Below are 12451 nucleotides of genomic sequence, written 5' to 3'. Positions count from 1 at the left end.
ATTACTTATGATCTAGACTGACACAAAAATAGGAAAATGCCATTAGCAGCACAGCACGTTGAGTGCTAGAAATACAATTGTGAAAGATATGAGCTCGTCATACAAGTCTTTCTTTAAGATGTTATGGGTTTAAGATCAAGTTCACTTCCGAATCTAGGTTGCTGAGCACTGGAGTAGTGAAGTCTTGCTTCAATTGAATAAGAGCTGGGTTAGACCAAACCTGGATACTATGTGCAATTTTGGTCATTATCTCAGGAAAACTATTATTGATATAGGGGGAGCACAACAAAGATTCACCAGACCTATTCTTGGGATGGCAGGACTCACCTATGAAAAAGGTTGGGTAAACTGGACCTATATTCTGTAGTGTTTTGAAAAACGAGGGATAATTTCATTGGAACCTGCAAAAATCTTACAGGGATGGAGACAGTAAATGGAGGAAAGATGTTTCCCCTGGTTGGGGAATCTAAATACATGGGGCACAGCATAAAATTAAGAGGGGTGGCACTTAATTGGAGATGAGAAGAAATTAATTTATTCATAGGGCTGTGAACTTTTGGAATTCTCATTCACAAAGGGCTGTAGCGTATGAATCTTTGAGTATGTTTAATGTGGAGATTCACATATTTCTGATTACCAATGACATTCAGGATTATGGTAATGGTCCATGGGATTGAGTAAAAGTGTTCCAGCAGCTATGATTATATTGAAGGTAGACAGGCTCAATAGGCTGAACAGCCTACTCCTGGTTCTACATTCAGCACGTGCAACTGGGGGAGTCATGCATTATTGAAGATGCTATCTTTCAAACGAATTTCAAACTGCAGCAGCAGGAGCAGTGAAAGCAAGGACCAGGGGGCTGCTGGGAAGGTGAGTTTCCCTGTAAAAGGACTCACCTCGAGAGTCAGCGGCCTCCATTTTGCAGCAGCAGTGGGAGCAGTGAGAGCAAGGAGCTGAGTGGGAGCAGGCCAATTGCACTCTGGGAAGGTGGGTGAACTGATACATTTGGGCAGTGGTTGAACCCGAGACACTATATGCCCTCCTCCTCTAACCAAAAAAAAGACTGTGGTATGTTGATAAGGTAAGATTTTTCAATTTCTTTTTTATTGTGTGATTGGTCAAACATTTTCTTTTTTTTCTTTTTCACTTATCTATTATTTTATATTATAGCTTATATTATATTAATCTTAGGATTAAAAATGGCAGGAGTTCTCAGACCTGTGTTATGCTTCTTTTGCTCCATATGGGAGTTCAGGGACGTGGCTGATGCCCCTGACTCCTTCATGTGCAGGACATGTGTCCAGTTGCAGCTCTTGTTAGACCGCATGACGCCTCTGGAGCTGTGGATAAACTCACTTTGGAGCATCCACGATGCTGAGGAGGTTGTGGATAGCATGTTTAGCAAATTGGTCACACCGCAGATTAGGATTGCTGAAGGAGAAGAGGAATGGATGACCAAAAGGCAGAGAAAGAATAGGAAGGCAGTCCAGGTATCACCTGCAATCATGTCTCTCCAAAACAGGTATACTGTTTTGGATAATGTTGGGGGAGATGGCATACCAGGGGAAGGCAGCAGTAGCCAGGTTCTTGGCACCGTGGCTGTCTCTGCTGTACAGAAGGGCAGGAAAAAGAGTGGAAGGGCTATAGACGTAGGGGATTCAATTGTAAGGGGAGTAGATAGGCAGTTCTATGGTTGAAAATGAGACTCCCAAATGGTATGTTGCCTCCCAGGTGCATGGTTCAGGATGCCTCAGATTGGCTGCAGAACATTCTGAAGGGGGAGGGTGAACAGCCAGCTCTCATGATGCATATAGACACCAATCATATAGGATAAAGAAAAGGGACTATTAGAAATTGGAAGGTCTACACGTGGGCTGCACTGGAACCAACGTTCTACGGGGTGCTTTTGCTAACACTGTTGGGGAAGGTTTAAACTAAAGTGGTACGGGAATGGGAACAAAATGAGGAGGTTATTGGACAGTAAGGAGGTAGTAGCTAAATCCTGTAAGAAACTAGCTAATGAAGTCAGCGTGACTAAGAGAAAGAGTAGGCAGGAAGCAGATGATGAACACAAATGGATAGGTGGTCTGAAGTGCATTTGTTTTATTGCAAGAAATATAGTAGGCAAGGCAGATGAACTTAGGACTTGGATTAGTACCTGGGAGTATGATGTTATTGCTATTACTGAGACTTGGCTGAGAGAAGGGCATGATTGGCAACTAAACATCCCAGGATATAGATGCTTCAGGTGGGGTAGAGAGGGAGGTAAAAGGGTAGAGGATATCACAGCTGTGCTGAAGGAGGGCACAATGGAGGACTCAAACAGTGAAGCAGTGTGGGCAGAGCTCAGAAATAGGAAGGATGCAGTAACACTGTTGGGGCGGTACTGCAGGCCTCCCAATAGCGAGCATGAGATAGAAGTACAACTATGTAAACAGGTTATGGAAAGATGTAGGAACAGCAGGGTGTTGGCAATAGGAGGTTTTAATTTTCCCAACATTGACTGGGATTCACTTGGTGTTCGAGATCTAGATGGAGCAGAATTTGTAAGGAGCATCCAGGAAGGTTTTATAGTGCAATATGTAAATAGTCCAACTCAGGAAGGGGCTATACTGCACCTGGTGTCAGGGAATGAGCCGGCCAGGTGGTTGAGGTATCATTCAGGGATTACTTTGGGAATAGTGATCACAATTTCATAAGTTTTAGAATACCCATAGACAAAGACAAAAGTGGTCATAAAGGAAGAGTACTAAATTGGGGTAAGGCCAATGAAAGCAAACCTCAGCGCAAGCTGGGGAATGTGGATTGTTGGAAGGCAAATACACATTTGATATTTCGGAGGCTTTTAAGGAGAGGTTGATTAGAATACAGGTCAGACATATCCCTGTGAAAATGAGGGATAGAAATGGCAAGATTAGGGAACCATAGATGACAGATGAAATTGTGAAACTAGGAGAGAGGAAAAAAGAAGCAAACATAAGGTCTCGGCAACTGAATACAGATGAAGCTTTAGAAGAATATCGGGAAAGTAGGACCAATATGAAATGAGAAGTTAAGAGGGCTAAAAGGGGTCACGAAATATCTTTAGCAAACAGGGTTCAGGAAAATTTCAAAGCCTTTTATTCATATATAAGGGTCAAGAGGGTAACTAGAGAAAGGGTTGGCCCACTCAAGGACAAAGGAGGAAAGCTATACATGGAGTCAGAAAATGGGTGAGATTCTTAATGAGTACTTTGCATCAGTATTCACCAAGGAGAGGGACTTAGCAGATGTTGAGGTTAGGGATAAGTATTTGATTACTCTAGGTCAAGTTGCAAATGGAGGGAGGAAGTGTTGGGTATTCTAAAAGGTATTAATTTGGATAAGTTCCCAGGTCCGGATGTGATATATCCCAGGTTGCTGAGGGAAGTGAGAGAGGGAATAGCTGGGACCTGAACAGATATCTTTGTAACATCTTTGAACATGGGTGAAGACTATTAGGATTGGAGAATTACCAATATTGTTCCCTTGTTTAAGAAGGGTAGCAGGGATAATCCAGGTAATTATAAACTGGTGAGCCTAATGTCAGTGGTATGGAAGCTGGTGGAGAAATACTGAGGGATATGATCTATTCCCATTTGGAAGAAGATGGGGTTATCAGTGATAGGCAACATAGTTTTGTGCAGGGAAGGTCATGTCTTATCAACTTAATAGAAATCTTTGAGGAAGTGACAAAGTTGATTGAAGAGGGAAGGGCTGTAGATGTCATATAAGGTTTTGATAAGGTTCCCCATGGTAGGCTGATGGAGAAAGTGGGGTCCAGGGTGTATTAGCTAGATGGATGAGGAACTGGCTGGGAAGTAGGAGATAGAAGGTAGTAATGGAAGGGAGTTTCTCAAAATGGAGAACTTGACCAGTGATGTTCCACAGAGATCCATGTTGGACCACTGTTGTTTGTGATATACATAAATGATCTGGAGGAAGGTATCGGTGGTCTGATTAACACGTTTGCAGATGACACTGAGATTGGTGGAGGAGCAGATAGTGAATGGGACTGTCAGAGGATGCAGGAGAATATAGATAGAATGGGGATTGTGCGGAGAAATGGCAGATGGAGTTGATTCCAGACAAATGTGTGGTGATGCATTTTGGAAGATCCAATTCAAAAGCGGACTATACGGTAAATGGAAAAGCCCTGGAGAAAATTGATGTCCCGGTTCAGGTCTATTGTACCCTGAAGTTGGCCATGCTGGTCGATAGAGTGGTCAAGAAGGCATACAGCATGCTTTCCTTCATTGGACAGGATATTGAGCACAAGAGTTGACAGGTCATGTTACAGTTGTACAGGACTTTGGTTCGGCCACATAGAGTCATAGAGATGTACAGCATGGAAACAGACCCGTCGGTCCAACTTGTCCATGCCGACCAGATATCCCAATCCAATCTAGTCCCACCTGCCAGCACCCGGCTTATATCCCTCCAAACCCTTCCTATTCATATACACATCTAAATGCCTTTTAATGTTGCAATTGTACTAGCCTCCACCACTTCCTCTGGCAGCTCATTTCATACACATACCACCTTCTGCATGAATAGGTTGCTCCTTAGGTCTCTTTTATATCTTTCCCCTCTCACCCTAAACCTCTGCCCTCTAGTTCTGCACTCACCACCCCAGGGAAGAGACTTTGTCTATTTATCCTATCCATGTCGCTGATGATTTTATAAACCTCTATAAGGTCACCCCTCAGCCTCCGACACTCCAATGAAAACAACCACCACTTCCTCTGGCAGCTCATTTCATACACATACCACCTTCTGCGTGAAAAGGTTGCCCCGTAGGTTTCTTTTATATCTTTCCCCTCTCACCCTAAACCTATGGCCTCTAGTTCTGAACTCCTCGACCCCAGGGAAGAGACTTTGCCTATTTATCTTATCCATGCCACTGATGATTTTATAAACCTCTATAAGGTCACCCCTCAGCCTCCGACACTCCAGTGAAAACATACCCCAGCCTGTTCAGCCTCTCCCTATAGCTCAAATCCTCCAACCCTGGCAACATCCTTTTAAATCTTTTCTGAACCCTTTCAACTTTCACAACATCCTTCCGATAGGAAGGAGACCAGAATTGCACACAGTATTCCAACAGTGGCCTAACCAATCTCCTGTACAGCCACAACATGACCTCCCAACTCTTGTACTCAGTACTCTGACTAATAAAGGAAGCATTCCAAACACCTTCTTCATTATCCTTTCAAGGAGCTATGAACCTGCACTCCAAGGTCTCTTTGTCCATCAGTACTCCCTCGGGCCTTACCATTAAGTGTATTTGGAATACTGCATACATTTCTGGTCACCACATTACCAAAAGGATATGGATGGTTTGGAGATGGTGCAGAGGAGGTTCACCAGGATGTTGCTTGGTATGGAGGGTGCTAGCTATAAAGAGAAATTGAGTAGATTAGGATTATTTTCATTAAAAAGACAGAGGTTGAGGGCAGACCTGATTGAGGCCAACAAAATCTTGACAGGTGTAGTCAGGGTGGACAGCAAGAACCTTTTTCTCAGGGTGGGGGAGTCAATTACTAAGGGTCATGAGTTCAAGGTGAGAGGGGAAAAGTTTAAGTGAGATATGCGTGGAAAGTTCTTTACGCAGAGGATGCTAGGTGCCTGGAATGTATTGTCAGTGGAGGGAGTAAAGGTGGGCATGATAGTGTCACTTAAGATGTATCTAGACAGATACATGAAGGGCAGGAAACAGAAGGATACAGATCCTTAGAAAATACGTGACGGGTTTTGATAGAGGATCTGGATCGGCGCAGGTTCATGGGGGTTGAAGGGCCTGTTCTTTGATATCATGTTCTTTGTTCTTTGAGTTCCATCTGTTCTCTCAGGTAGATGTGAAAGTTACTATGGAATTAATTGAAGAACAGCAAAAGAATGATCTAAACCAATGTTTATATCTCAACCAACAACGCTAAAGAAAAATGATCATTTCACTGAAATTGTGACTACACTTCAATTGACAGAGTTAAAAAAAATACTGTAAACACTTTGAGGTATCCTGAGGTTCTGAATGGCACGAGCAGACTAGAAGACCTTTTTTTGTTACTTGTCATCAACCAGTGACATCTTCATCTAATATTATGGTGTTCTCAATCAGATGATTGAAACTACAGGTAAATGGGTAGATGATTAGATATCTATATGGCTATTGTCAGTAGTTTTAAAAAAGGCAAGGTATGCTTTAGAGCGAACATCAGTGTTCTAGGCATATACTTCTAGTTTTTTTTACAAGCTGCTTGTTCATCCAGTGGAAAACCTAAGGTTGAAAGAAAATTTGGATTGATTCGATGACTACTGCTTTAGAAATGTAATTAGTTTCTCTTCTTACATAAAAACAAGAAATGCAGGGAATACAGCAGGTTAGCCAGTCAGTGTTTACGTATGAAATATAAGTTACCATTTGAGATGTGCCCTGCTGTAACCAGTAATTATCTTTCTTTTTCAGACCTGACCTGCAGTACATTTCAATATTAAATCCCTCCTGTAATTTTTAATTGAGTGCTAACAACTTTCTCACTATATTGTTGATCCACAAAATAAATCCTGAGGAAAGCAAAACAGTTCCTTGCCAAGCAGAAATTACTCTTATTCAGAATTGATAATACAAGAAATTGTTGAATATAGTATTCACTGTACTAGTGAAGACTGCATAAGTCATGAGTAGAAATGTCAGAAGTGCATTATGCGGGTCTTTTTCTTAATTTAATAGAATATCATAGCACCTTCAATTGTCCTAAGTCGAAATCCTGCTCTTCGCAATTTTCTTGATGGTCATTCAGTAAGCCTTACTGCAAAGTGCTTGTGAGTGATTTTCAGAAGGAATTAGGCTGTAATGCTCCTTCAGTAGAATAGCCTGTTGATTCTTACCCTCTGGGTTCATATATTGACAATGATCACTTAAGCGAGGTGTCAGAGGGCTAAAACACGTTTGAGACCCTACTTCAAAAAGTCAATACAAACAAAAGAGGAAAATAATAAAGGGGAAAAGTTAAAAAGAGAAAATATCATATTCAATGATTTCCTCTTCAACATTTTGGCTGCTCGAGGTGCGGTTTTATTGTTTTTAGTAAATGTTTTCACCTGTCATGTTTTTCTTGCTCATGGTTTATATAATGGTTGCAGCAGTTTTGGACACTGAAAACTGCCTTAGAGCCAGTTTTATCTTGGTTTATGCAGAAACCTCAGTGGATGTTCTCCAGTTAAAGTTGCCATGGCTACAGCTGGCTGCTTGCTGCTAGGCACCAGTGCACAACTGCTTGAATTTTGTTGTTCAATGATAGCGATTTGTAGGAAAGAAGTTGCTGCAATTCATAAATGGCATGGCCGACATGAATTCCATATGATGTGCATCTAAGGTTTTGTAACAGCTATTTATCACAAATACTGTACATATATCATTTTTATTACTGAACTGATGTAAATATCATCTTATTCTCCCTGAAAGGCTCGATGCATGATTTCTGCATATTACAGGGTACTTGCAGAAAGGACATTCCCTCTAGTAGGAAAATCGAGAAATAAGGTCATTGTTGAAAAATAAGGGGTTGCTCATTTAAGATCATAAGAAAGAGCAACAGGAGTTGGCCATTCGGCCCTTCAAGCGTGCTCTGCTGCTCAATAGGTTCATGGCTGCTCTGACATTTTTCACGTAGACTATCCTGTGTTTTCACTCTTACTCTTGATTCCCTGATTGATCAAGAAATTACCTATCTCAGCCTAAAATATACAGAAGGACTCTGCCCCCACAGTTCTTTGTGGCAAGTAGTTCCAAAGACTCTCAATGCTCTGAGAGAAGAAATTCCTCTTCATCCCAGTCTTAAATTGCCACCCCTTTATTCTGAGATTATGTCTACTAGCCCTAGACTTTCCCACAAGGGGAAACATCCTCTCAGTATTTACCCTGTCAAGCCCCTTAAGAATCCTTTATGTTTCAATAAGATCACTTCTCATTCATCTAAACTCCAGTGAGTAGAGTCTCAAAGATAGGGATAAAGGAGTTTTTTTTCTCTCACAAAGGATATGAGTCTTTGGAACCACACTTTCTAAAAAAGCAGTAGAAGCAAAGTGTTTGAATATTTTTAAGGCAGATGTTAATAGATCGTTGATAAACAACGGATTGAAAGGTTATCAGAGTAGAATAATAAGATCAGTCATAACCATATTGAACACCAAATAGCCTATTCCTGCTCCTAATTCTATGTTTACATGTTCGCAAGTGTCCGTAATTTTTAAGAGATTCAATACCTTTGCATTAAACAGTCATTGAAAAATGCATTCCCTTTGTATAATGAATAGCAGTTAAACACAGTGAATCAGGTCAGCATGGATCAGTTTATTGTGAGAGCATTATGTCACATTCATTCTGCATAAAAACACCACCATGTGGTAGACAGGGTTAAATGGACATTAAGATTGTATTAATCTGATAGATGTATATAACAAACACTGGAGAAAGTTGGTTGCTGGACATGAAGTTTCATTTTCTACCTTCTACTGCCCAGCATGTTCTTTTCCTTAAGATGATTACGGGCATATGACAATGCAACTGGTCACAGCACCCCTCCGCTACAAAGGTGCAGAAGTGTGCCATATTTCATTATGTTTTATTAGTCAGTTACTACCACTGCTTGAAAGTGGTGCAGACATTATCTAGGAACAACATTAAGCTTGGATATAATTTTCTCTATGATTGGCAAACTCATTTTTCAATAATTACATAATATTAAATGGGACGTACAGCAGTAAGACAGGCCATTCAGCCCAACCAGGCAATGCCAGTGTTCATGTTGCACTTAAGCCTCCTTCCATCCTTTCTCATCTGCATTGAACACTGTAATCATGTATTCCTTTCTCCCTTATATACTTGTCTAGTTTCTCTATTGATGTACCAATACTATTTGCTTCAACCACTCATTGTGGTGGTGAGTTCCATATTTTTACCATCTTTTGGGTGAAAACCTTTCTTCTGAATTCCCTATTGGGTTTCTTGATTACGACCTTGCATTGCAGACTCTAGTTCTGTTCGTCCCATAAAATGAAATATTTGGTTTGTATTCACTCTACCAACACCTTCCATAGTTTTCAAGAGCTCCATTAAGTAATGCCTCTTTCTTGGTTTGCAAAAGAAAAGTGACTCAATCTATCATTCTTTTCCTGATATGTATACCAATGCATTTCTGATATCATCCTTTTAAATCATCTCCACCACTCTCTCAAGTATTTCTATTTCCATTTCATAATACAGGGCAGAATTTTCCAACAGCCAGTCGCATGTTTGTTGGAGGAAAGCTCTAATATTCACTGGGTAGTCTTTCTCCCTTGACCTTGCCTTCCCCCATTTGTCTAGACCTTTGCTTGAGGTGGTTGAGGCCTAGCGTGAAGTGTCTAGCTGAGTTTGAAAGTAATTGTTGGATATTAAATGGAAGGTTATTGAAAAGATTGGTTTTCAAGAGTTTTTTTTAAAGTAGAAAAAGTTAGAAGACTCCAGGATGCCATGATCAGCCATGATCTCAATTCAGGTGGAACAGACTTGAGGGGCTGAATGGCCTATTCCTGTTCCTATGTTTCTAATTTGCTGAAGCACAATGAATGAAGACTCTGCACTAAGAGTGAAACACATGAAAGGTTTGCAGATAAGGCCAGAGTCATGACAAATAAAATAAAATTAAATTAATTATTTTAACCATAACTTTAAAGAAGTTACACAATGAATAAATGAGTGGCATTATAGCTGTAGATCCACAAATAGGTTAAACCTGTGTTGGAAATTAAGGGATGAAGCCATGTCTTGCATATTTACCCTTTAGAAATTCATTGCTGACGGACTTTTCTGTTCAATCGACCTTTTTTTAATGGTGTAATTTGAAAAGCAAATGTGAACTAAATTCTCAAATTAAAGTAGCTTGTTGTTTATTATTGGTCATAAAATAGACTTTGTAATGTAATGACAATGATAGTGAAGGCTTTTCATGGTCTCAATTCACTCACCATGTGAATGGATGGATAGAAGAACATTCCTTTAATAAAATCAGGGCCAAGGAATGTTTGAGTGCAGCTCACTTATTGTTTAGCCTACAAAGAGCAATGGAATGCACCTCCCTGATCAATGGAATTCAATGCACCCAGTCACAAAATGCTTAATCTCTGTCTGAACACTAACTGAAATCCCTTAACTATACTTTGAAATTATTCATTCAAGAATAAACAGGCTGCCTCAGGAATCTACTTCTTTTCGTTACACTTGTCATTGACAAGTGACACGCCCAATTAGTTGCAACTGTAATAACTTGGAAACCATCTAGGTGATTTCAGTTCCCTATTGTCACAGTGAAACACCAGTATGATCTACTGTCATCAAAATCTAGAATTACTTTGAAGTGTGCCTGAAAATTTAACTTATTCTGTTCACTATTTTGATAAGCGATAGCATTACAGCTGTGCTGAGGGAGGATATTCCTGGAAATACATCCAGGGAAGTTATTTGGGTGGAGCTGAGAAATAAGAAAGGGATGATAACCTTATTGGGATTGTATTATAGACCCCCTAATAGTCAGAGGGGAATTAAGAAACAAACTTGTAAGGAGATCTCAGCTATCTATAAGAATAATAGGGTGGTTATGGTAGGGGATTTTAACTTTCTGAACATAGACTGGGACTGCCGTAGTGTTAAAGGTTTAGATGGAGAGGAATTGGTTAGTGTGTACAAGAAAATTTTCTGATTCAGTATGTGGATGTACCTACTAGAGAAGGTGCAAAACTTGACTTACTCTTGGGAAATAAGGCAGGGCAGGTGACTGAGGTGTCAGTGAGGGAGCACTTTGGGGCCAGCGAACATAATTCTATTAGATTCAAAATAGTGATGGAAAAGGATAGACCAGATCTAAAAGTTGAATTTGTAAATTGGACAAAGGCCAATTTTGACGGTATTAGGCAAGAACTTTCAAAAGCTGATTGGGGGGAGATGTTCGCAGGTAAAGGGATGGCTGGAAAATGGGAAGTCTTCAGAAATGAGATAACAAGAATCCAGAGAAAGTATATTCCTGTTAGGGTGAAAGGAAAGGCTGGTATGTATAGGGAATGCTGGATGACTAAAGAAATTGAGGGTTTGGTTAAGAAAAAGAAGGAAGCATATGTAAGGTATAGACAGGATAGATCAAGTGAATCCTTAGAAGAGTATGAAGGCAGTAGGAGTATTCTTAAGAGGGAAATCAGGAGGGCAAAAAGGGGACATGAAATAGCATTGGCAAATAGAGTTAAGGAGAATCCAAAGGGTTTTTACAAATACAGTAAGGACAAAAGGATAACTAGGGAGAGAATAGGGCCCCTCAAAGATCATCAAGGCAGCATTTGTGTGGAGCCGCAGAAAATGGGGGAGATACTAAATGAGTACTTTGCATCAGTACTTACTGTGGAAAAGGACATGGAAGATATAGAAAGTAGCGAAATAGATGGTGACACCTTGCAAAATGCACAGATTACAGAGGAGAAGGGCTGGATGTCTTGAAATGCATTATGGTGGATAAATACCCAGGATCCAATCTGGTGTACCCTAGAACTCTGGGAAACTAGAGAAGTGATTGCTGGGCCTCTTGCTGAGATATTTGTATCATCGATAGTCACAGGTGAGGTGCCGGAAGACTGGAGGTTGGCTAACGTGGTGCCACTGTTTAAGAAGGGTGGTAAGGACAAGCCAGGGAACTATAGACCAGTGAGCCTGACATTGGTGATGGCAAGTTGTTGGAGGGAATCCTGAGGGAAAGGATGTATATGTATTTGGAAAGACAAGGACTGATTAGGAATAGTCAACATGGCTTTGTGAGTGGGAAATCATGTCTCACAAACTTGATTGAGTCTTTTGAAGAAGTAACAAAGAGGATTGATGAGGGCAGAGTGTTAGATGTGGTCTATATGGACTTCAGTAAGGCTTTCAACAAGGTTCCCCATTGGAGACTGGTTAGCGAGGTTAGATCTCACGGAATAAAGGGAGAACTAGCCATTTGGATACAGAACTGGCTCAAAGGTAGAAGACAGAGGGTGGTGGTGGAGCGTTGTTTTTCAGACTGGAGGCCTGTGACCAGTGGAGTGTCACAAGGATCGATGCTGGGTCCTCTACTTTTTGTCATTTACATAAATAATTTGAATGCGAGCATAAGAGGTAGAGTTAGTAAGTTTGCAGACAACACCAAAATTGGAGGTGTAGGGGACAGCAAAGAAGGTTACCTCAGATTACACAGGATCTTGACTAGATGGGCCAATGGACTGAGAAGTGACAGATGAAGTTTAATTCAGATAAATGCGAGATGCTGCACTTTGGGAAAGCAGATCTTAGCAGGACTTATACACTTAATGGTAAAGTCCTCGGGAGTGTTGCTGAACAAAGAGACCTTGGAGTGCAGGTTTATAAGCTCCT

This window comes from Chiloscyllium plagiosum, unplaced genomic scaffold (genome assembly GCF_037043375.1).
Source record: "Chiloscyllium plagiosum isolate Xiang-an unplaced genomic scaffold, Cpla_swu_hap1 HiC_scaffold_11, whole genome shotgun sequence".
Classification (NCBI taxonomy): Eukaryota; Metazoa; Chordata; class Chondrichthyes; order Orectolobiformes; family Hemiscylliidae; genus Chiloscyllium; species Chiloscyllium plagiosum.
This window is presented reverse-complemented; position numbering follows the sequence as displayed.